Below are 27,601 nucleotides of genomic sequence, written 5' to 3' on the forward strand. Positions count from 1 at the left end.
CAGCCATGTCTGTCTGCTCAACACAGCACTGCACTTTCAAACACAGGAAGGGACGATTGCTCCATGAGAAACGGAAGACGGCCAGGGACTCACAGTCATGTCCGTCTGCTCAACACAGCACTGCACTTCTAAACACAGGAAGGGACGATTGCTCCACGAGAAAGAGAAGATCGTCAGTCAAGATTTGAAAAATGATTCAGTCTCCAAGGAGAGAAGAGTAAACTTGGTCATATACCATTTTCAATTTGTAAAATTAGAAAACAAAACAATAACAAGAAAAATAGAAAACGGACACACAACAAAACTGCTCTGCTGGAGTTCACAAGGAGAGAGGTCATTCCACAACCCCTTCCCCGCTGCGGATAAGTGCAATGCAAGCTTCAGAGAAAGTCCCCTCATTGTTCCCACTCACAGGCCTGGACATCTGAGCCAGCCACTTTCTCTGCACCACAGGTGACTACCTGGAGTTCAGCCATAATGAACGTGACCTGAGCTTCGTCTTCCTGAAAAAAAAAAAAAAAAACATTGTTTACTGAATTCTTCCGTCCTTATCCTTTTGCTTACTGATAGGAAAAAAAAAAAAAAAAAAAAAAAGCTTAATAATCTCTATGTTTTCTCATGGCTCCCATAAGACTCACAGGTGATACTTTTTTTTTTTTTTTGAGATGGAGTCTCGCTCTGTCACCCAGGCTGGAGTGCAGTGGTGCAATCTCAGCTCACTGAAAGCTCCGCCTCCTGGATTCACACCATTCTTCTGCCTCAGCCTCCTAAGTAGCTGGGACTACGACTGCAGGTGCCTGCCACCACTCCCGGCTAATTTTTATTTTTTATTTTTTGTATTTTTAGTAGACCTCGTGATCCGCCCGCCTCAGCCTCCCAAAGTGCTGGGATTACAGGCATGAGCCACTGCGCCTGGCCATGGTGACTCTTTTATTTACCTGTGACAGGGCCAAACACAAACCGTCCAATGTCTCTCTCATTTCCTGAGTGACTGGCTGAGACCAGAATTGTTTCCCTGAAACTCTAAAACTAGGTAGACACCGAGGTAAACGTTGCCTCTTCAGCTAAATGGCTGAGACTTGCCATGATTGGAAAATATTCTCAGCTGTTAGTCACTCTCTTTGTAGCTTATCTCCGCTTCCCTACAAAAGGCTAAGGCAAAACCAATCTGCTAAGGGCTCTGATCTTTGGACGAGGGATGCTGTCTCTAGTGCACTTCCCCACATAAAATCAATTTCCTTGCATGTTTGCTTGTTTTTTTTCTTTGACAAGTTTTTTTTTTAACCATAAAGTGATCCTTCACCCTACATCTTCTTCTCCTGTTATTTATGGTTAAATCAAATAGTAACTGCTGCAAGCTGCTTTCTGTCCTCTGTTGAAGTTGGAGTGCTAATGGATTGGTCCGCTCACATTTGCCATCACGTTCCTCCCCACCCTCAACTCTAGTTTGTACTCCGGCATGTTGCGCGAGGTGTCTTAAAGTGTTTGTGGCAGGATGGAGACCCTGTGTTTGCAGAGTAATCATGCACAGATATTCTTCGTCTCCAAGCACACACACAAAAGCGTTCTCTCATTTTTTAAATGCATGTCTCTTTTGGCCTCCCTTTTGAAGTTACATTTAAAAAATATGACTATAATAGTTAGCACTTAGAGAGCCCTTACTCTGTGCCAGGCACAATAAGAAGTCCAGGCATGGATACTTCTCTCACTGGCACACAGAGCATCATCACAGGACACTGGAAGGGACACAGACTCCTCTTACAGAGAGAGGGAGCAAACAGTCTGGAACTGTAATAAAGTCTACCACACGGCTCAACCTGTGCTGTTGATCAATGCTGCCCAACAGTGATACTCACTCCTATTTCTATCCTGGGCCTCTTTACTTCTGCAAGCTACCATGGATTCTTAGCCACAGACTGAACAAATGTATGTACCATCACAGGCCACCTGTAACACCACGACATTCTTTAAAAAAAAAAAAAAAACAGCAAGTCTGCATGACTCAATAGGTTGAAACATTCACTACACATGTAATATGTTGCTAATAAGCTTGCTAAGCACATATTTGAGGCATTAGTGGAGAGGGCCCCCATCATTACCTGGGGAGGGAGGGAAGGAAGGAAGGAAGGAAGAAGGAAGAAAGGAAAGGAAGGAAGAAGGAAGGAAGGAAGGAAGAAGGAAGAAAGGAAAGGAAGGAAGAAGGAAGGAAGGAAGGAAGGAAGGAAGGAAAGGAAGGAAAGAAGGAAGGAGGGAAGGAAGGAAGGAAATGAAGGAAGGAAGGAAGAAAGGAAATGAAGGAAGGAAGGAAGAAAGAAAGGAAATGAAGGAAGGAAGGAAGGGAAGGAAGGAGGGAAGGAAGGAAGGGAGGGAGGGAGGAAGGGAAGGATATGAAGGAAGAGAGAGAAGAAAAGGAGAGAAAAGTTAGAAGAAAGAAAGGAAACAAAAAAAGGGGAAAAGTTGAAATTTAACTTTTCAATCTTCAATATAAAATATATATTATGAAGGGAAAATCAGAATTTATATGACTCTGAGGTTTATGTTAGTGTTCTGATTGTTTTTTTGTTTTGAATTACATGTAAGAGTGGAGCTGTGGGGAAATGCTATGCTTTTTTTTTCTCGTGCTTAGCCGTTCATTTCATCTAAATGGAGACAATATATCCATTCTACTCTAAATACTTATTTATTTTTTTCCAAATTATGCATAGGCCAGGAGAAGCCTCAGTAGCAGTTACTGGTTCCAAAACAAACAGAGTGAAGTGGGGCCGAATGACCCCAACAGAAAAGGTGGTGGCCACCTTGGCAGAAACACCTGTAATGGCCGTCTTGTCCCCGCGGAGTCCTTCTCCCGTAAAGGGGAGAAGCATCATTTCAGATGTCAGCTCCAGCACAGTACTGGACAGAAACACTGGATAAAGATAGAAACGTTGGAATAACACGGGTGTGTCACTCAATTAAAACAAAACAAGACAAGACCTGGAGCCAATCACCTCTGAAATGCTTGTTACGCAATATGATAAGCTCCTACAATCCCAGCCACTTTTACATCATATTCTATGTATGGGCAGGAGGGAGCTCTGGACGCTGAGCAGACCCTTGAGCTGTTATCTCCCCGCTCCCTGGAAATCCCATCACTTCCCTTCCCATAACTTTCTCTTGGCTGAATTGTGCCAGTCAGACTTCCTAGAAATTAAACTTTGCCAATGAGCAGGTTGGGATTCACATGCTGACATAATAAATAAAAAAGTGAAGCAGATTAGGTCGAGTTAAAATAAAAATCATGCAGATATCATCAACCTAAAAGTTTAGAAAATTCTGCAGGGATAGATAACCTTCGGCCTAGGTAAATTAAAATAATGCAGTGTAGCTTCCTGGTCATCACTCATTTCAATCAACGTCATCACCTTATACAGAGGCATGTAAGTGGGAATTGGAGAAATATTCACCATCACTCATTTCATGACTAATAAGCAGGATATGGGCCAAAGATCTCAGCGTTCTGGGTTCCCCTCTGCAGATGCACTCTCATATCTCTCCCAGAGTCTCCTGCGGGCCCCACCTGTCCAGCAGGTCCTACAGGTCAAGGCTCTCCTATATTTGGGTGGGTCACAGTCATGTGAAAAATGGGGAATGGCTTTCTTTTCAATGTGTTATTCACAGAAAACACAAAATGGCCAGTAAACGTGTAAGACAATTCCCAATGTCACCAGTAGTCAGATAAACACAAATTTAAATGAGATTGCATTCCATGCCTATCAGATTGTTCAAAATAACCAAGGCTGAAATCAGGAATTGAGGATGAGAGCATAACTGCTGAAAGTTTGGCCAGGCGAGGTGACTCACACCTGTAATCCAGCCTTTGGGAGGCAGAAGTGGGCAGATCACTTGAGGTCAGGAGTTCGAGAACAGCCTGGCCAACATGGTGAAACCCTGTCTCTACTAAAAATACAAAAATTGACCAGGGGTGGTGGTGTGTGCCTGTAGTCCAGCTACTCGGGAGGCTGATGCAGGAGACTCCAGGAGCTGGAAGTTGCAATGAGCCGAGATGGCACTACTGCACACCAGCCGGGGCAACAGAGAGACTCTGCCTCAAAAAAAAAAAAAAAAAGGAACTGAAAATTCTCCACTTTGTCACTTTGCTGAATCACTTATAAGAAGCACTTGGCAATGTTTAACCATGCTGAAGACGCACGTACACATTGACCCAGTAATTTTATTCCTAGGTATATTTAAGTGCACATAAGAAAACATGTCTGACAATGTCCACTTAGGAAAGAGCCTGAGCGCTGAGCTATGTGGGTGTATCCAGTTCCCATGCAAGGGGTCGCTCAGCTAACTTCTGTTTCCTGTGGCTTGGCATTAGCTGTACGGACACTTCCAAGCTTGCTTCTTTTCCAGTGTCTTCTTTCCTTCTTATAACCACGTGATTCTCACCTTCAGTCCTCACACTTCCTCACAATGAGCGTTCGCTAAAATATTTTACATTAAGACCTTCTCTGCCTTTCTCACCCAGTGCATTGGGTCTTTGCATGCATCAGCTTTTAAAATTCTTATCACAATATTTCAGGCCTTTTGTACATTATATTCTAGTAAAATGATTCCACCCAAGGTTGTCACAATTCAGAGATTACAGCTCTGTGCGATGTTTTGTTAGAAATATATTCATATATTCACTTTGTTAGCTGTCAAACACACCCCATGAGCCTGCATTTAACATCTCATTTGATAGCATAATTCAACAAAAAGGATAAAAAGAAACGCTATGTATTTATATTATGGAATGGATTTTTACAGGCATATTAGATAGGCACACACCGCCACACCAAGGCAAAGCTTTCTGCACCTCTAACACCATAATCAAGGTCAAATAGGAAAAGGGCAGGAATAGAGGCAAGGAGAAAGAGGCAGTGGGAATATGAGAACTTCTCCTAATTATGTAATCCTGATTATATAATTACTTTTACTTTTTTTTATATTTTTATTTTTTGAGATGGAGTTTTGCTCTGCCACCCAGGCTGGAGTGCAGTGGCGTGATCTTGGCTCAGTGCAACCTCTGCCTCCCAGGTTTAAGCAATTCTCCTGCCTCGGCCTCCCAAATAGCTGGGAGTACAGGCGCACACCGCCATGCTCTGCTAATTTTTTGTATTTTAGTAGAGACAGGGTTTCACTGTGTTGCCCACGCTGGTCTCGACCTCCTGAGTTCAGGCAATCTGCCTGCCTCAGCCTCCCAAAGTGCTGGGATTACAGGTGTGAGCCACCACACCTGGCCCATAATTACTTTTTCTTAAGCAATCTCTCTTGTACATTCTAAAAATAATGTGGAAGTTATTCTTACAAAACAAAGGTGATAACCACCATCTGTGTTGGTTTGTCAACTCGAAAACAGCAACCATTGACCAAATAGTTTAAGAAAAGATGTGCCCCATGCCAAATCCACAGATATTACTGTGATGTACCCAGACAGTGATTTCTGAGGGCAGGGAGCTGGAAAATCTCCTTCAGACTCCTATGGCACAATAGCAGGACCCGTGAGACTATGGTAACCGGACTGGTGCCCTCTCCAGTTCCTGTCCGCATCCGCATTCGCTGCCCACCTAGAACCTCTCTCCCACTATCTACCCAAGCCATTCAGGCGGCCCTGGTCTGAACCCTGGTTCTGGGTCTAGCTACAGTGATTGGTTCAGGGTGGATGCGTAATCCAAGTTATGCCACACAAAGGCAGTGATCACCCACCCTGGGACTTGTGCTGGGCCTGTCTGGGGAGAGCAGCTTTCTCCCTGCAGTGGCCAAGTCAGTAGATGGATGCTGGGAGCTGCTAGCAGGGCTATCTTGCCTCCAGGAGGGAAAGGCGTGCCTGAGAAAGAGCCAGGACAGGGAGACAGGATGTTAAAAACACTGCCTGAGCACCTGACCCCAGATTCCTAGTACCGGGCCACCCCTGAACTTCTCTACGTGCATGAGGAACTTCATTAGTGCGGCACCTAATTACATCAATCGGAGAAAGCCACCCGATAAGCCCAGCAACCAAGAAGAAGTCTCCCACTAGGGGTGCAAACACACAGGGCCCCACACAATGCAGAGAATCCAACAGATGCCACCTGCAAAGAGAAGGCCTGACTCGCGGCTGCCTGCCAATCAGTCATTCTCTCACGCCTCTTCTTTAACTGCAGGACCTGCTCCCATCTATGCAGCTTAATAATGTCAAATATGCACATCCCCAGAGTCTCTCAATCTAGGACCCACTGTGTACCAGTGGGATCTAAAGAGAAGACTGGCGACAGGATTTGTGGAAAGGTTTTATTCTTTGGTAAAATGCCATAAATGAGGAGATACATGCCTTTTCTTGCCTTTGGATATAAATGGGTGCGTTTGTGATGTCTGCAAGAGCTGCAGCTATATTGTGACCATGAGGAAACAAGCTGAACTATGACAGCCAATGCACTGGGCATAATGGAAGGGAAAGATAGAAACACTGGAGTAATGCTGGTGTGTCAATGAATTAGAAAGAACCTGGAGATGACCACTTTTGAAATGTTTGTTATGCAATACAATAAACTCCTGTAATCTCAGCCACTTTTACATAATATTCCACTAACTGCAATTGAAATCATTCTAAATAACACACAAATCTCACATCCTCTCCATGTATTTGCAACTGAGATTTAGAGGATGCTTAGCAAGTGTATGCAGGTTTCCAAAAGCTCCGTGGGGATAAAAAGTCACCTCAAGAAATCCTTTCTGGTAGCTGTGATGGAGTGTAACCAAGAGAATGAGATTGGAATTACCTAGTTTCGTACCTTCATCAACTCCTGTCTGCCTAGAAGGTTTTGACCATTCAACCACAGTAACTTTATATCCATTGGAAGAGATCTTCAAAAGTGGGCAGAAAACAATTCCAGACAAGATTTTCTGGGGTCACCAAAAATGTGGCCCTCCCTGTCCAATTCCATTGCAAAAGGAAGTTCCAACCCAACCTACCTGCTCTCACTCACTCACTTATACTTTCATTAGACAGAGGCTTTGTGCCTAACACTGTAAAGCTCAACTTCTTAAAGAAGTAAAGAAGAAAAAGAGAACAGGTGATAAAAACACAAGGTGATCAGTACTAGTCCCCAAAGGGCCTCAGAAGGAAAGCTAAGTTTGGGTCTCATGGACAGCTATAAGGTGTCAATCTAAATAACAAACAAAGAGAGGCACTGAAGATTTTGAGTTTAATCAGGAATAGCAGGGCCTTGCAATGCAAAACATGCCTGGCAAGGCAACCATGGGTGCATTCAGGAAGGCAAAGGGTGACAAGGGATTTTAAAAGTAAAATGAGGAGGATTACATAAGTTGTTTAAAAATAATCATCCTTGGCTACAAGAATTAATCACAAGGGTGGCGACAGCCTGAGGCTGCTGGGCAGATGTCCCTGCAGAAGTTCGTTGTGTGCAAGGTTGCAGTGGCCTTGGTGCAGGGCTGTGGTTTCTGGTGGTCTCCTGAGATGGTTCTCATTATCAGGCAAATATGTATGAGGGACTCCTCTCATGGTTTTCCCTGGCTCCATTTTGTCCGAGTTTGACAGAGTGAGTATTTTAAATCTGACAGCTTTCCCAAAAGCAAGGGAGGGACACGTCTGGAGTTGTGCATTATACAGACCCCTTAAACAGCCCCATGCAAGATACATGCCACTCAAAGGAAAGGTGACAGTGGGTAAGAAGAGGGAAGAGAAGCAGAGACTGTCTAGATCGGGCTGTTGCCATAGGAAGGAGGGTTCCTTCTGCAAGTTGCATGTCTTCATGGAAGACTACTCAAAATGAACCCTCTCCGCTTCCCACAGAAGTTCAACCCCCAAAATTCTAAGTGGCTTCCAAGCTGGAGAAATGTAGACTGCTTGCCAGACATACAAAGCTCATTGGGCTTAATACTGTGATATATGAGATGTGTTCCACCTTATCCATAATCTATACCTCAGCTGTGGTATTTACAAAACAATTGCAAGCAAGTACTAAGGGGCCATAACTCAATAGCTACCCAGGCCCTGGTTTGACACATTAAAAAGCACGTCCACCTAGGAACGGCTGAGGAGGGCTGGCAGAGGAAAAGAGCAAGATGAGCCTGAAAACTTTCAGGGGAATAAAAAAGTAGGGAAAGACTAAAAAATGATGGAGATTTGTCAATAGGACACGAAAGCCAGCTTGAGGGCACCGCCAATGGGCAAATGCAGAACCAGTTAAGCATAAAATAATGATAATCAAGGAATATAACCTGCCGAATAGAGCAAGAATCTATGAGTCCATCCTGATATCAATGGATCGACTAACGATGTCTTAGTCAGCCCGGACTGCTATAGACTAAGTTGTTTAACAACAAACCCTTATTTCTCATGGTTCTGGAGATGGGAAGTCCTAGATTAAGGGGGCAGCTGATCACTTTCAGGTGAAGTCCCACTCCCTGTCCTGCAGAAGGCCAGCTTCTCACTGTGCCCTCACAAGGCAGACAGAAGGAGCAATCTTTCTGGTGTTTCTTCTTATAAGGACATTGATCCCCTCACGAGGGCTCTGTCCTCAGGACCTCCTCTAAACCTGACAGCCTTTTAAAGGCCCCAACTCCAAATACCATTGCACTGGGCATGAGGCCTCCAACATACGAATTTGGGAGGAACAGAAACATTCATCCCATTATAGAGAGATAAACGGTAAATAAATACATGGAGAGAAGGGAAAGATTTTCCCTGTTGTAGAAATCAAGTAACATTATTCTGATGAATGCTGAAGCAATGGTGGAGTTAGAAGTTCACCATGTATTGAGCATTAAAATTCGGTCCAAAAGATTCAGCTGTGGATTTGAAAATGATTTAACATTCAAATTCACTCTTGTGACTCTTCACAGGATATTTATTTTTTTGTTTGGGAACAGGGTCTCATTCTGTGTCACCCAGGCTGGAGTGCAGTGGTGTGACCATGGCTCACTCCAGTTTCAACCTCCTGGGCTCCAGGGATCCTCTCACCTCAGCCACCCAAGTAGCTGGGGCCACAGGCATGTGCCCCCCATTGGACAATTTGTAGATTTTTATAGAGATAGGCTCTCACCATGTTGCCCAAGCTGGTCTCAAACTCCTGGGATCAAGCAATCCTCCCATCTTGGCATCCCAAAGTGCTAGGATTACAGGTATGAGCCACTATGCTTGGCCATGGATGTTGAAATGGTCTGAAAGCATTTCCTCAAAAGATACACACTGATGACAAAGAATACATGCTAACCTGATAGTGGATAAACCTGCACTCACTGCCTTAACCAAATGACCAAGGTGAACATCTCTGGAGACGGGACTGTTTACAGCATTCACAAATGGAAAAATACTGTAAGCATTGTTTTATACTTCACTGTTTTTTTTTTGAGACAGGGTCTCACTCTGTCACCCAGGCTGGAGTGCAGTGGCACAATCATAGCTCATTGCAGCCTTCATCTCCTGGGCTCAAGTGATCCTCCCACCTCAGCCTCCCAAGTAGCTGGGACTACAGGTGCACACCACCATAGCAGTGATCCTCCAGCCTTGGCCTTGAGTAGAGATGGGGTCTCCCTGTGTTACCCAGGCTGGCCTCAAACTCCTGGGCTCCAGTGATCCTCTCACCTTTGCCTCCCAAAGTGCTGGGATTGCAGGCATGAGCCACAATGCCCAGTCTTACTTCGCTTTTTTAACTTGGCAATACACCTTAATTATTGCTAAATAATTGTTCCTTGGAGATTGCTGTATCTCAGCAAATGCAGAGCTACTTCATTCTTTCTAGTGGCTGTATACTACCCCCTAGTATGGATGGTACCCAATTTTTGTTTGATTTTTTTAATAAAAATTACATTTATTTAACTTGAACAATGTAATGTTTACACACACACACACACACACACACACACGTTGTGAATTACTCTATTCAAACTAAATGACATATTGACATATTCATTGCCTTATGAAGTTACCATTTTTTCTTAGTTGTGAGAACATTTAAGATGTACTCTTTTAGCAAATTTCAAGTTTGCAAATAGAGTATAACTACCTATACATAGTTGCCATACGGTACATTAGATCTCTAGAATGTATTCATCATACAGACTTGAAATTTTTCATCCTTTAGCCAAATCGACCCAGTTCTTCCCTGCACTTGTCCTAGTAGCAATCATTCTACTCCTACTATGAGTTAGACTTTCATAGGCGCCACCTATAAGTGAGCTCACACAGTGTCTTTCTGTTTCTGACTTATCTCACTTAGCAAAATGTCCTGCAGCTTCCATGCTTTATAAATGGCAGGATTTTCTTCTTCTTAAAGGCGGAATAACATTCTGTGTGCATGTCGGGGGTGGTGGTGGTTGTGTGTGTGTAAACAGAGAGAGAGAAGGGGAGATTTGATTGTAATAAAAGAGTTACATTTGTGGAATATGGGTGAAGAGAAACAGAATTATTTGTACTATTCTGACAACATTTGTAGGTCTCTAATTGTATCAATAAGTTGTATATAATATATAATATCTATGTAGATATTATATTTAATATATATTAATATATAACATCTATGTAAATATATATTATATAAAACCTATATATGAATAATATCTATGTAATTAGATATTACATATAACTGATATATATATACATAAATATGAGACTTTCTCCTGCCTTTTACAGCATTTCTGTTTTTCCTCATGTTAACTCTCAGCTGTTTCCTGTGGAAAATAGAAAGCAATATAATGCCATAATAATACTGGTCGTGCATAGGAAGAAGCTGTGTGGCTGAAGCTTGCCCAAGAGCAGAGGGCCTGCATCTCTATATTACACCAGAAGCACCGATTTCCCAGAACAGACACCTGGTGTTGACAGGGATCTTGCATCCCACACCCACTCCCAGCACCTGAGGCTCTTCCTGCTCACCTGCTTGGTGTCTGTGTGACGGTCCCCAGAGGTGAGGGTGGCACTTGTCCCATGCCACCTTCATCTCTTTCCTGCTGGACTGACCACTGGTCTTGGGTGCTGATTCTCAGGATCATTATCTTCTTACTTGCTGCTGCCATAATTCTGTTGGATGGAAAAATACACACACACGTATATATATATGTACGGGTGTATGTATATATATATACACACACACCTCTGAGTTTACTTTCATTTTTATTTTGTTCCTTCTACTCTCAAAATATTATAGCATCATATATAAAAATGTATATATACACATACACACACCATACACACATACATATGAGGCCACATGGACATACATACATACAAATAGGTAATACAAATATTTTTATATTTGTTTGTATACGTATGCATATATGTATGTATATATGTGTGTATGTGCACACACACATGCACACACATTTTATATATTTTATATATTATATATACGTATATATACGTATATTATATAGTTTATATATTATATATACGTATATATACGTTTATATACGTATATATACGTATATATGTATATATACGTATATATGTATATATATTACGTACGCATCTATACATATATAATATGTATATGTGTGTATATATAATATGTATATATGTATATATGTGTATATATATACACATATGTATATATGTGTATATATATACACATATGTATATAATATGTGTATATATATACACATATGTATATAATATGTGTATATATATACACACACACACACATATATATATATACATATATAGTATATATATATATGAAATGAGATAGAGAGAGTGTATGCACCGTTGAGCCAGTCCCCAAGGAAAAAGATACAAACCGCTACCCTTCCCTTTGGGGAGTTGTGGTAAGGATTTTGTCAGTGCTTTTCCTTTAAAAAGCATCTTGTAGCCCCATCATTTTTCCAAGGCCATGAATTTTCTATTTACAAATATTGATTGGGAAGATCACTTTCTGCTTCAGAGGCTCCGGCGTGACATAAAACTCAAACTCAACTCATCGAGGATGCATTGGTGTGACTTGAGCCCCGGTGGGGAGTCCCTGGGTGCTGCAAGGCAGAGCTGGGGACGCCGCACATGCTTTGTCAGTTCAGGGACTATGACAGTCAGAGGAAGCGGGCACATGCTGAGCACACAGGTAAGGAAGATGATGGTGACCATACACTTGAAAGAAACACAAACAGCGTTGTGGGATAATGTGGACAGTTGATGCTCGGGTATAAAGTATGCAGACCTCCCTCCTGTGAGGAAGAGCCAAGAAGGCAGGTCCTTCTGCCATAAAAAGTGACACTGCCAGAGCTCAAAGTCTGTGCACGTGGCACTTAGTACCTGATTCTAAAAATATGGCCCCTGGGTTATGACAGAGACCTCCTAGTTACTGCGGGGATTCCATGGGCAGCCTGAGGACCTGCCCCAATGCTGTGAACGTGTCTGGAGAACCATCAGGATGATGGCAGGGCCATGGAGCGCCCACAGCTTGCTGTGCCTTAATTACATGGAAGTCATACCCCAGTGACATGCCTGGACTTTCAGGGACATAAATAAAAACCACAGAGGTCGGCGTGGTTTTGGCTGTGAAGGTGATCAATTCCCTTCTGCTTCCCAGAGGCCTGTGTACCAGTGAGAAATGTCCTGTGAGGCTCTGGGCACCTCTGCATTTATTTTAATTATTATTTTGTTCCTTTTACTACCAAAATATAATAGCATCATTCTCTGTGTACTTGCAGACAGAGTCCACTGAAGGCAGGTGGCGATGCCTCCCTACAAGCTGCCCTTCTGTGCTGTATTTTTCAAATCCACACAGAGAGCACTGAGATGGGTGAAATGTTCTTTGGAGCTTGCAAAGGTAGAAAGTTTCCACCTAGGGATGATTTTCAAAGTATTTAACAAATGGCATGGCAGGCACAGAGCTGAGAGCTGGTTCTAGATCTACCTGCTGTGCTAGCCACTGACACTTCTGCTGATGGTCTTGCAGAGTTGGGTGCAGGTATCCCAGAAGTGGAGCCCCACAAGGAGATGGGAGATGATTGGATGACACGGCAGGGCACCTGGGGCAGCAGCTGCCACCCATCGTCCACGTGCCATAAAGAAGTGACTCTGCCAGAACTCAAAGTCTGTACACATGGCACTTAGTACCTGATTCTAAAAATATGGCCCCTGGGTTACGACAGAGGGTTCTGGTTACTGTGGGGATTCCACGGGCAGCCTGAGGACCTGCCCCAGTGCTGTGGATGTGTCTGGAGAACCATCAGATCGTCCACGTGCGCTTCCGGGCTGTCACCTGAGGGAGGTTGCTGCATTTGAGTAGAGGTGGGGGACAGCCCAGGATGATTTCTAGGTGATTTTTCTTGGCAGGGTTGTTGTCCACATCATGCCTTCCAGCTATCTGCTGCTCAAGTCTCAATTCTGCATCTGCCTCTTCACTCTTCCTAGATCCCAAATGAAAGTCCCTCCCAGCAGCCACCCGGGGGCTTGCCTTCCTGGGGCATCTTGCTTTTCTCTCCTGAAACTTCACTGGCTCTTGTTCTCCATCCCCACCTTTAACACCCACCCCTCAACACAAACCCTAGCACTTTACTTAGAGCTAAAAGCTCAAGCACAACTGCTCTTTTCTTCCATCTTCACAACAAACCTTTCTGCTTCTTACGCTTTCCTAGAGAACAGTCACCCCTCCCTGCCCCAGGAAACTGCAAGGCAAGAGACAGATGAATCTCAGGAAGAAAAATTGGCTGCCGTAGCAACTTGGAACATGTGGAATTCTGACACTTTGGCTGGGTAAATTTTCCAGGAAAGAGGGACACTCCAGAAATCAGACCCTTTTTCCTTGTGGCTGGTTGCATCTAGAATTCCAAGGACAAATTCCTCCCAAAGAGTGACGTGATAGGAACATCATTTGGAAAGAGCACAGCGCGGACAGACCTTCGTGTGTACCAAGGAGCCCACGTCTACGCGGGAGAGTCATTCATCAGCTACCGCAGCACTGACCCACTTTTGGATTTTTTGAAAAATAACTTTTCTATGTTTTCTTATTATTATTAATCCATTCCAGCAAATCTCAACATCAAGTTATTTTTTAATAAAATGCAGCATTATTTCATCACTCACCACTCAATAGTATAAAAATCAAACAGACACATATCCATTAGAATGGCTGAAAAGAAACTAAAAAAGCAGAAAATACTGAGCGCTCTTAGGATCTGTGTCACTCAAGCTAGCCAGAGTTCTCCGCAGGGATGTTCTGCAGGGCAGGCTTAAGCCACCTAAGGGGCTGCCTCAACCGTCCATCAACCACCTCACTTCTCAGTCAGGAAACCAAGAAATGTAGCAGAATGAGCTGCAGACAAAACCCCTCAGATACCAGGTTAAAGAAGGAAGAGGCTTTATTCAGCCGGGAGGTCAGCAGACTTGCGTCTCAAGAACTGAGCTCCCTGAAGAAAGAATTCCTGGCCCTTTTAAAAGCTTACAACCCTGAGGGGTCCACGTGAAAGGGTTGTGATAGAGTGAGCAAGCATGGGGTACATGACTATGTCCACATACATTAGCAGTGGGGATAAGCAATGCAAGTACTTCTGCATACCATTGTCTGTGATCTATAGATAGCATAAGCGATTAGGGTGGGGGTTAATCTTTAACCTACAGGCCTGGCCAGTGGTGCCAATCAGTCTGTTGTTTTTCAGCTTTTACTTCCTCCTTCTCTTTGGAGACAGAGGATAGTAAGAGAAATGGCCTCTCTCCTCATTATCATATATATAATATATAATTATATCCTATTATATATATCCTATTATATATAAATATATATAACATATATATAACATATATATTACATATATATAAATTTATATATAACATATATTTTCTATATAATATATAACATATTTATATATAACATATATTTTATATATAATATATGTTATATATATATAATGCAAGTGATATATAGACACATTTATTAAGTATTAACAGTCCCAGGGTCCCACAACAGGCTGTTTGCAACCCGAGGAGCAAGGAGAGCAAGTCCAAGTTCCAAAACTGAAGAACTTGGAGTCCAGTGTTTGAGGGTGGGAGGCATACAGCACGGGCTGGGAGGCCAGGCCAGTCTAGCCTTTTCACGTTTTTCTGGCTGTTTTATATTCTAGCCATGCTGGCAGCTGATTGGATGGTGGCCACCCAGATGGAGGGTGTGTTTTCCTTTCCCAGGTGACTGACTCTAATGTTAACCCTGTTTGGCAACACCCTCACAGACACATCCAGGATCAATACTTTACATCCTTCAATCCTATCAAGTTGACACTCAGTATTAACCATCACACTGGTCAATCATACAGATTTCTGGACTCAATTTCCCCAAGATTCTGATTCAGATTTTCTGGGACAGGGCCCCAGAATTGGTATTAATATATAAATCAACAGCTCCTCAGTGGGTAGTCTGAACAGGCCTTCAGACTACTCCTAAAGAAATTCTACTCGGGACCAAGCCCTTCACCAGACACAGTCCATAAAATCGCATTTTGCCAAGGAGACTAAGACAAAACAGCATCTGAAATTCAGCAGGCATTCTGAGACAGCCCCAGCCCCGGGAAGTGAAGCACTTTCAGGATGTGATTAATGACACCAGGAGAGACACTTTTAATTTGGATTCTTCAGCAAACCGCATTCTCTGTGATAAATTAATCACAGGGAGAGAGAGGCATGCAACTCCCCCCAGGGATCCAAGAGGCTGGCAAAGCACTCTTCACAGAAAGCTTATTCCAGAACAAGACGCACAGCGTGGGGGAAGGTTCCAGAGAGCCACCCAGAGGACAGGAGGCCCACGGCGCCGGACTCACCTGCACACCTGCAGAACAAAGGGGATGTCTCCACATCTCACACTGTCAAGGTAGCCCCCTTTTCTAATTACACAAGCACCTGGCTCTTGGAGATGCCTAATTTTGGTTTCTGAAGGATGAAGTGAACTAGAATCATCTTAAAAATAATTAATGCTAGAAAAGCATATCCACTAGGAAGACGTGTGATAAAGTACTCATTTTAATTTTGAATATTCAACCTATGAAAGAGAAACTGTGTACCTGTGAACTTTTCCAAATGAACGCACGGTGACATCTCTGAGATTTCTTGCCCTTTCCTTGTTCATTCACTTGCCTTTTTTTTCTTCTAAGAAAGCTGAACTCTAAGCAAATTTGTACCTTGAGATATATATATATAACATTATATATATGATATATATATAATGTTAAATTTTTAGATGTAATAGAAAATATAATAAATATATAATTTTAATTTATACGGTTTTTCTGTCAAAGGTATATGTATGTGTGAGTGTATATGTATATATGTGTGTGTATATATACATACATACATATCAATTTAATATTATTGATGTGTGTATGTACATATGTGTATATATACATACATAAATATCAATTTAATATTATTGTATGAAATAATTATTTCAGTTTTTCTACTAGTAGAGCTGCCACGGAGTTTCTATTGTTGTTGTCGTTTAATATGTATCCTTTTTTAGAGGCAGGGTCTCGCTCTGTCACCCAGGTTGAAGTGTAGTGGAATGACCTTGACTCACTGCAACCTCTGCCTGCCAGGTTCAAGTGATCCTCCCACCTCAGCCTCCTGAGTAGCTGAGACTACAAGTGTTAACCACCACACCCAGCTAATTTTTGTATTTTTGTAGAGACAGGGTTTCGCCATGTTGCTCAGGCTGGCCTCAAACTTGTGAGCTCAAGCGATCAACCCACATCGGCCTCCCAAAGTGCTGGGATTACAGAAGTGAGTCACCACGCCCGGCCAGATCCCTGCCATTTTTTAATTTGGTTGTTTCTTGTTGAGTTGTAAGAGTTTCTTTCTGTATGTTTGGATACAAATCCTTTACCAGATGTGTTTGCAAATATTTTCTCCCAGTATTTGACTTTTAAAAAATTCTGTTAACTTTCTGAAAGCAGAAGTTTTGATTTTTAATAAAGCCAAACTTATCTTTTTTTTATGAATCATGCTTTTGAAATGTTATCTAAAAACTCATCATCAAAGGAAAGTTTGTCTAGACTTTTTCCTATGTTATCTTTTAGAAGTTTTATGGTACTCTATTTTGTATTAGAGCTAAGACCCGCTGTACATTATTTTTTGTGACAGTGATAAGTACTGTGTGCGTCTGAATTCTTTTCTCCAGCCCCCACACCACTTTCTTTTATGCATAGAATTGTTCCAGTACCATTTGTTGAAATGACTCTTCTGCATTTGTTCCTCTATCAAAAGTCAGTTGATTATATTTATGAGAGTCTATTGCTGAGTCCCTCTTCTGTTCCATCCGTCCATTTGTCTTTTCTTCCTCCAGCACCACACAGTCTACATGACTTGGGCTTCACAATGCCAGCAGCATCAGTCACCTCACTTTGTTCTTCCTGGGCATTGTGTGGCTACTCTTGCTTCCTGGCTTTGTGGCTCCAGATGCTTCTGCCCCACGTAGTCACATTGGACATTAATTGTGATTATCTTTATTTCCCTGTCTCTCCAGATTTGGGGGTAACTATGCAGTGACCTAAAGCTTCTGATGTGCGTAATAAAAGTTGTGGGTTTTCAGTTTGTTGAGCTCCTTTCTTGTTTTATGAATGGGAGTGGTGACTTTTAAATGATTCACATGTTGGAGGTGAAACCAGCAGTCTTGGATGTTGCATTCATAACTGAGCAAGCTCACTGGGATTGGACAGCAAATTCTGAAGATGAAACCTAGTTGTTGGCCTTTTTAAAAAGCATGTCAGGCTAGATTAATCATATGCAAATGGTATTCTGCCATTTTATCTTAGTTCATAATATATTTTATGCTTTTTGTTGGCAATAACATTTCTGAAATAATTTTTATAATATGTAAAATTTATATACAGAAGAGAAATAAATGAAATCTTGTCTTGGTGATTTTTAGGGTCAGAAAATTCTATTAGGTCTTGTATTAATCTGTTCCATGAGAGAAATGTCTCATCTGCTACCCTGAATTTTAAACCATGCTACATATTGTAATTTAACCCCTGGTTTTTTTCTGAAACATGAAGCCATTGTAAAATAAGATTCTTCCACTGGAAAACATTAAACATAACAACTCATTTTCATTTATAATTTCAGATACAATTCTTTCTTTTTTCTTTTCTTGCTATCTTTAGCAGCCCATAATTATAATAAATTATTGAGCACCGAAAAATTATAGATAGCACAATTTCACATACTTGGCAAGCAGGGAAAAGTCCAGGCTGAAATGAAAGGGCAGGGGGCACAAGACTGATAAGAACTGGAACCATCAATTGAACATATTTTAGTAAATTATTCTGACCTTTTGAAATCTTCCAATTAGTGATCAAATATCTCTGTATCTATCTGTGTATCCACACACATAAATGTCATAAAAAGAAGGAGGGGGATGAGGGATTCTGACCTTAGAATTAACAAGAAACTTCTGAACGAAGAGATACAAGTTGTAATGGTCATCTGTTGCTTCATAAAAAATTACCAAGCAATGAATGCCTCAAAGCAACACACACTTAACATCTCAGAGTTTCTGTTGGTCAGGAGTCTGGGTCTGGATTAACTGGATCCTCAGCTCAGGGTCTTGCTGGATTGCAGTCAAAGTTGCAGGACTGCATTTTCATTTGAGGCTCAAGGTGACCCTCCACGCTCATATGGCTGTAGGCAGAACTTAGTTCCTGTGATTGCAGGACTGAGGCTCTCAGCTCCTAGAGGATGCGGACAGTTCCCCATCACGTGGCTTCCTCTACAGGCAGTTCACAATACAGCAAACACAGCAGCATGCTTCCTCAAGACCAGCAGGGGAGTGGGTCTGCTTATGTATATACGTGTGTGTGTATGATTATATAAATGTACATATGTAATATATAATGACATGCTTATATGCATTGTAGGGATGGATAGATATAAATATAGATTTCTCTCTACATAAGTGACATATGTATGTGTGTGATATCATAAAAGTAGTAACCCATCATCTTTGCCATATTATATTAGTTAGAGAAATTAATAACTCCCAAGCCCCACACCCACTCAGGGATAATATTATTTAAAGGCATGAAAAGGAGGCAGGAGTCACTGATGGTCACCCCCCTAGGCTTATGCCATCACATGTATAAAATAGCCTGTTATTGCTTCCTAAAACAGGGTATCAGCCTATACCCTTGATCCATGAATTCACCGTTGGATCGAGCCTCTAAAGGTACGATCATTCGACAACACCACAAGCACTGTCCTGGGTGCTAAGAATCCCGGGGTGCCTTCTCTGGCCTGTTCTTTGTTCTCCTGATGCTGATAGTCTAACAGGGACCTCAGCTAATAGATGCATAAGTAAATTTAAAAAATAAACACAACTGAGATTATTTCAGACAAACAATAGTGCTCTGAAGACGATAACAATGGATAACGACTCAAAAAGGAGCTGAGGTGGGATGTTCTCAGAATGATGAGGGAAATGGTCCCAGGAAAGGAAGTGCTTAAGTTGAGACCCGAGGAAAAAGGAGAAGCTGCAGGGTGTGGTGGCTCACGCCTGTAATCCCAGCACTTTGGGAGGCCCAAGTGGGTGGATGGCTTGGGCTCAGGAGTTTGAGACCTGATTGGGCAATATGGCGAAACCCTACCTCTATAAAAAAAAATATAGATAGATATAGATATAGATATAGATATAGATATAGATATAGATATAGATATAGATATATAAAAATCAGCCATGCCTGGTGGTGCACACCTCTAGTCCCAGCTACTTGGGAGGTTGAGGTGGGAGGATCACCTGAGCCCAGGAGGGGGAGGTTGCAGTGAGTTGAGATCACTCCACTGCGCTCCAGCCTGGGCGACAGAGTGGGACCCTGTCTCAAAAAAGAAAAGTAAAAAAGAAAGAAAAATAAAATTAAGCGATGAGGAGAGGCCAGCCATGAAATATTGGAAGAAAGAGGCTTAAAGCCTGATAGCACAAAGAAAACAGTGGTGATATGGAAGTAAGTCCGGTTTTTCAAGAAGCCAACAGAAGTCCCTTGTGACTGTAAAACAGTGAGAAGGGATAAAGGCCTAGGAGGAGGGAAGAAGAGGAGGCGATGGTTTGGAAGAAATTCTTGTCTTTGGGAGTATTCAGCTTGACATTTTACTCATAGAAAGAGCAGGTGCTTTAATTCACAGGCAAAATTTCTGCAAATTTTCAGAGAAAAATAGTGGCTTTCTATATTTTTACTCAATGAAAGCTATAAATAGCATCTATAAATCATCACCAATTTCCAAACCCAAGAAATCTAAAATGACCAGTTTCACTGGCTGATCGTTTAACTTTTCACCTCTGGATAAAGTGCTTCTAATATTGATCCTGACATTCAAACCTCAGGGCAGGAAGGAAGCTCCTCTGTCAAAACCCAATAAAGCACAATTACTGTGTAAAGGTGTGATTTTCTATTTGGATAAAACGCTCAGATACATTTATTAAGTAGCACATGCAACCGCATTGCCACGGGGGAACAAAAATCATAGCTAGAGACTCTGGAGGTGGCTGGCAAATTTTCTTATACTGTGTTACAAACTTACTTCAAGTCAACAGACACTTAACGAGTGCTTACAAGCTGACAGTCCTGTGCTAGGTGCTGTGGACACAGACAGTCCCATGTCAGAATCCTGTCTGCAGAGAGCTCACCATGGGAGAGAGGGGCATGCACGTGTGAGGTGTAATATATTGGCTTAAGGGCTAGACTAGAAATTTACATAAAATAAGAACAAAAAAAGAAAAGTTATTAATTCTCTGCAAAGAGAATTGTGGATTTAGAAAACTGAGATAGAAAGGATCCCAATTTTGTATAAATAGAAAAGAGAGTATACCTAAGTTTGCAATTTTAGAGTGTACAAATGACACCATTCCATAACTCATCATCTTCCTGCTTCTTGCTAAGGAAGTTTTAAAATCCTTCATCTATAATAAATGACAGTGATAGTCATTTTAAAACACAATAGAGGCAGAACTTTTTTTTCCTAATAGATCTTACATGGAAATACATGGCATGTTCTACATTCGGAATAGATTCGATGAAATAGTCTTAGATCAATGCCCTCCAGACAGGAAAGTAATATGACAATGCGTCCCCTGCCTCTCTGTTTAGCCCCGTCTCTTCGAATTTCCTGAAAACCATTTATAACACAACTCATTATAAAGCAATTACAAAATATTAAAGAGGCAAATTGAGCCAGTTCCCCATAATCCACTGACACACAGCAGATACATTTTACACACTGTCACACATACACACACACAGCTATAAAATCCACACAAAGTGATGAGAAAAGGAGGCGGCTATTCAAGGGTTTCTTGGAAATCCGTGAAGTACAAAGAGGAATTCTTTCAGACTCACAAGGAAGAGCCTTACGTTTGCCACCTTCGTCACCTAAAACTCTCTCCTGAGTTCCCCAGAGCCATTGCCTCACTCCTGGGTCAAATCAAGCACCTCGTCCTCAGTCTTCTAGAGGCCACTCTGGGATCTGCCAGTCAACTCATCACTTTCTAAAACTAAAGACTGGTGTCCTTGATGTAACTTTTCATTGCTGTTAGGGCAAAGGTCAAACTATTTAACAAGGCCTCTGAGGCCTCAGCTCCTCCAGCCACTCCCACCCTTCCAATCTCCTGCAACACTCCCCTTTGTTCTCTGCATCCAGCCGTACTTTCCCCCTTTTTTCCACCCCCACCCACCTGTCACCCTTTCACTGGTTGGCTCCGTCCAGTCCTCCTGCTCTTAGCTCATGTGTCACCTCCCTGAAGAAGCCTTCTACACCTTTCAGACAAGGCTACTGTATTAGTCAGGGTTCTCTACAGGGACAGAACTAATAGGTTACAGGGAACTAATAGGATAAAGGGAAGTTTATTAAGTATTAATTCACATGATCACAAGGTCCCACAATAGGTTGTCTGCAAGCTGAGGAGCAAGGAGAGCCAGTCCGAGTCCCAAAACTGAAGAACTTGGAGTGTGATGTTCAAGGGCAGGATGCATCCAGCATGGGAGAAAGATGCAGGCTGGGAGGCCGGGCCAGTCTCGTCTTTTCATGTTTTGCTGTCTGCCTTATATTCTAGCCATGCTGGCAGCTGATTAGATGGTCCCTTCCAGATTAAGGGTGGGTCTGCCTTTCCCAGCCCACTGACTCAAGCATTAACCTCCTTTGGCAACACCCTCACAGACACACCAATATTTTGCATCAGGATCAATAGTTTGCATCCTTCAATCCAATCAAGTTGACACTCAGTATTACCCATCACAGCTACTACGGCCTTCTTGAATACTCCCTGTCTTAGAAACGTGAAGCCCATTCAAATTTTTGTGTTTAATGCTTGTCTTAATGACCAGAAGTGACTTCCATAAGGGCAGAGACTACAGCTGACTCACTCCATTCATACCATCTAACAATGCCTGGCATGGCCGGGCACAGTGGCTCACGCCTGTAATCCCAGCACTTTGGGAGGCTGAGGTGGGCAGATCACAAAGTCAGGAGATCGAGACCATCCTGGCTAACACAGTGAAACCCCATCTCTACTAAAAAAAAAAAAACAAAAAAAAACAAAAAAAAAACAAAAAATTAGCCAGGCGTGGTGGTGGGCGCCTGTAGTCCCAGCTACTTGGGGGCCTGAGGCAGGAGCATGGCGTGAACCCCAGAGGCGAAGCTTGCAGTGAGCCAAGATTGTGCCACTGCACTGCAGCCTGGGCAATAGAGCGAGACTCTGTCTCAAAACAAAACAAAACAAAACAAACAAACAAAAAAACCATGTCTGGCACATGGTAAGTGCTTCATCAAACTTAGGCTGGAGAAATGAAAGACGGTAGAGGGGAAGATGCAGACAAGACTGAAAATGGTAACAAGATCTCTGGACAGAGATGTAAATTTAGTATCTTATGTATACAATGTCTATAACTAGGAATTACTCTATACAATAATTAAAGAATTTCTGCTAATCATTGAGTGAAAGAAGGAACACTTAAACAAAACATCCAGTGAATATGAGTAAGCAATTGCAGAAGAGGAAACATATAAAGCTAACACCCCCATGACAAGGTTTTCAAACTCATCAGTATTTATAAAGTATAAATTATAAAAAAACAAGATATTATACGACAATTTTTGTTTGTTTTTTGTTTTTGTTTTTGTTTTTATTATACTTTAAGTTTTAGGGTACATGTGCACAATGTACAGGTTTGTTACATATGTATACATGTGCCACATTGGTGTGCTGCACCCATTAACTCTTCATTTAACATTAGGTATATCTCCTAATGCTATCCCTCCCCCCTCCCCCCACCCCACAACAGGCAAGACACATGCACACGTATGTTTATTGCGGCACTATTCACAATAGCAAAGACTTGGAACCAACCCAAATGTCCAACAATGATAGACTGGATTAAGAAAATGTGGCACATATACACCATGGAATACTATGCAGCCATAAAAAATGATGATTTCATGTCCTTTGTAGGGACATGGATGAAGCTGGAAGCCATCATTCTCAGCAAACTATCGCAAGGACAAAAAACCAAACACTGCATGTTCTCACTCATAGGTGGGAATTAAACAATGAGAACACATGGACAGAGGAAGGGGAACATCACACACCAGGGCCTGTTATATGACAATTTTTAATTAGGACAACTTACGAAGACGAATAATGTCAAGTATTTCCAGGGATGGGTGGATTTCGGCACCCACATTTGTTGTTGACTTGAACATGGACTGGCTCAGCCGTCTGGAGAGAAGTCAGATGGTTCTTACTCTATTGAGTGCACAAAAGGCCTATTAAATAGAAGCCCCCACACAAGTATATGTACCAAAGCAACCCTCCAAGTGAAGTGCCTTTCCCAAGAGCATGGAGCTGGTGAGTAATAAAGCTTGGGTTTGACTCCAGCCACCTGGCTCTAGAGTCCATGTTCTTAGCCACTGTGCTATGCAGACAGGGAAAAGGTTAGCAAAAATCAATATCTAATACTCTAAGCAAAGCCTAAAGAACACCGAGTTTGCCTCTGAAACGTTCAGCTCTCAAATCACAATATGATATGAGACTGGTACTTTCTATAAGACGAATGACAATAGTTTTTCATGGCTACAGGGACTAAGAGAAATTATGCTAATGGGTGTCTCAGAAGAAAATCTTTAGAGACACAAAGGCATTTACACACACAGACAAGATGAACTTTATCCAGATGCTTCCTACCCAACTTTTAAAAGAAAGGGAGGAGGGTACACCACAAAAGGGCATTCCAATAAAAGCGATTCCACAGGGAACAAAGTAGTGTAGTTCCAGAGAAGCCAATTGCTGCTGGATGGTAAGACTTCACAGAGAGAGAACCTAGAACATGACTATAGAGAATAGATTGTACAGTTGGCCCATCATATCCTTGGGTTCTGCATCCATGGATTCAACCAACTGCAGGTGGAAAATACAGTATTACCAAAATGCAGAACTCACAAATGTGCAAGGTTGACTCTAATTCCTACCCTTAAGAACATTATTTTGTGGCAAAACCTCTTCCTAAGAGCAGCTGAATTCTTAATAAGAGTTAAGAAGCATAGTTTGAGATTATATATTTCTGACAAGCTTCTATGTACATGCGTATTCTATAGTGAAGGCAAAAGCACAAACCTTAAGACACAGTAGGGAGTACTAATCATTTCTTTCATGATTTCTACAATGGCATTTATGACGAGAAAATCCTTCCCCTAGGCAAGATAGTGAGGTTTAATTTTATGTGTCAGTTTGACTGGGTTACAGGGTACCCAGATATTTGGCCAGATGTTATATTGGGTGTGTCTTCAAGGGCATTTCCGGATGAATGAACATTTGAGTGGCTGAACTTTGAGAAAAGCAGATTGCCCTCTCCAATGTGAGTGGACATGCTCCAATCAGTTGAAGAGCTGAAAAGAATAAAAATGTTGAATAAGAAGCAACTCTCTCGGCCTGACTGAGATGAGATATTGGCCTTTTCTGGGCTTCAGTTTTGGACTGAAACCTCAACTCTTCTTGGTTTTCAGGGCTGCCAACATTCAGACTGAAATTTATACTATCAACTCTCCTATTTATCAGGCCTTTGAACTTGGACTGAAACTACACATCGACTCTCCTGGGTCTCCAGTTTGTTGACGGTAGATCTTGGGACTTCTCAGTCTTCATAACCATATGAGCCAATGTCTTTGTCATATATATATATATATGAATATATGTTTATATTTTTATATATGAATATATATATTTGTATATTATATATAATATATACAAATTATACAAAATTATATTGTATAAATAGATACTAAATTATATTGTATATAAATAGATATAAAATTTATATTGTATATAAATAGATATTGTGTATATAATATATATACAAATATTATATATTGTGTATATAATATATATACAAATATTATATATTGTGTATGTAATAATATATATACAATATATAATAATAATATATATAATATATAGTAATAATATATACAAATATTTATAGTATATATTTATATTCATATATGAATATATATATGAACATACTCAAAATATATATTCATATATAAGAATATATATTTATATATGAATATATATTTATACATGAAAATACATATATATGCATTTTATGTATGTGTGTATATATATACACACATAAAATTGCGTAACATTGTATATATTATATATAAAATAAGGAGATGGCTCAAATTATTGGCTCTGTTTCTCTGGATAATTCTAATAAAGATCAGATATTCACATTCACATATGTGAAAAATGTATACATATATAATATATTCTTCTAGTGCTATCTCTTTGTGTGTATGTCTAGCTAGCTGCAGATTTTAAATTTAGCTCTGGAATTCCTTTAAAATTTATTTTGGCATATGATGTGAAATGGGAACATGATCATAAATCACAGACTGACATCTGCTGAATTTTTTCTAAATTCAACAAGCAGAGGAATGATTCCTTCCTGTAAAAATTTTCAAAATTAAATTGAAATATTTAGTTTTTGGCAGAGCAGTTGCAGTCTAATTAACATGCATCTCTCAATCTCCATTTTAAACCCAGATTTCACTCAATTATCATACTGGCCTAAGGAGTGACCCTAACAGTGTTTTCCCAAATTGCCAGTTATTTTCTCCATACCATGTTCAAATAACCTGTTGCTTTCTCTTTAAATCATATTAGATTTTATAAATACTAGTGTCTGCTTTTGAGTGGTGTATTCTGTTGCATTGATTTGCGCCTCTAAGTGCTAGTACCAAGACAGTTTGATTCGTGTAGTCTTACAATATATTTTATTATATGGGAGTATTATTGTCTTCTCAACAACCTTCTTTATCACCATTTTATTGATGATAAAATTCCTTCTTCTTAAAAATTAACTGTAGAACTTTTGGTTAAGCTGCTTCTGCCAACAATAAATTTAGATTTTGATCACAGATATGAGTGTGAACAGTATGATGATGACTGTCTTTGGTTATATTTTAATGCATTTACAAACACAAAAGTTACATAATATGTGACTTAAAATATCAGACGTTCTCTTTTCTGAAGAATCCATGGCCATGAATCCATGCATTCAGCTCACATGTCCACAGATACCCCACACTAAATACCACTGAAGTATCAAAACAAATACTTTTCAGCAAACAGTGTAAGGTGCAAACCATCAGCAAGAGAAAGTGTTTATCTAAAACAGTGGAAGATGGAGAGTGGATAAAACTGTTAAAGTGTAAGATGGAACAGAAACAAAAGACACCACAGTCTGGAGTATAGTGAAGATGCCAAGAGGATCCTCTTTGGAATCCCACAGGCGCCCTTGATTCCGCGTTGGCAGATATAGTGGTAGATGGGACAGAAAAGTGCAGTTGAATGCAAGAAAACTGATTAACATTTTGTGTATGGAATATTCATCTCCATTTCCCTACTTCCCCTCACTGAGTAGAAGTTAGAATGCTTTGTATTTACGTCAGTGGAAAAGAAAGCAAAGGAATCTTCCCTAAATAAATTTAGCTAACCTCCAAATGCCAAGCTTTCCAGTGTCGTTGCTGATGCTGGCATCTTGAGAAGAAATGGAGGTGGAGCAGGAATTCTGCAATCATTGTGACCCGAAGTTACACATTCAGCAAGGTGGCGTACAAAGCCAGAAAGGACCTAGATCCTTGATGGCTCTCTTGAACAGCCCTGGAGCACTCACCTCTGGATTCTTCATTATGTCGAGAATTAAACAAATCTCTGTGTAGCTAAGCAACTGTAGAGAAGTTTTCTGTTACTTGCAGCTCAAGACAATTCTCAATGATATACTGGAAAGTAAGAGGCAGAAAAAGTATGCTAAATCCTTAGCTTCTATAAATATATTTAAAGAAGACATAGATGTGTTAACATTATTTGGTGTTACAGAAGGAATTACAAAAATAAATAAAAGCAGGAGAGGTTAGATGTGCCCGCCTCTGGGCAGGGAGCAAAGTGTAGAGAGGGACTGATGGTCATCTGAATGTATTTATTGTGTAATTGGCAGATAAAAATTAAATATATGTATTGTGTACAGAATAATGTGTTAACTATATACATATATATGTTTTAACTAGGTATTGTGTACAGAATATTGTGTTGTGTACTATGTACATATATATGCTTTA

At 41.0% G+C, this 27,601-nt stretch overlaps 1 long non-coding RNA gene across 1 annotated transcript; it reads right to left on the reverse strand.

Moving 5' to 3' along the window:
- LOC116477700 (uncharacterized) lies at positions 1-27,601 on the reverse strand. The gene is made up of 3 exons (XR_004250601.2): positions 27,160-27,601; positions 10,901-11,044; positions 1-503 (listed from the first exon to the last, which is right to left on the reverse strand). It is a non-coding gene; the product is annotated as an uncharacterized LOC116477700 (long non-coding RNA).

This window comes from Hylobates moloch, unplaced genomic scaffold (genome assembly GCF_009828535.3).
Source record: "Hylobates moloch isolate HMO894 unplaced genomic scaffold, HMol_V3 SCAFFOLD_12, whole genome shotgun sequence".
NCBI classification, from domain to species: Eukaryota; Metazoa; Chordata; class Mammalia; order Primates; family Hylobatidae; genus Hylobates; species Hylobates moloch.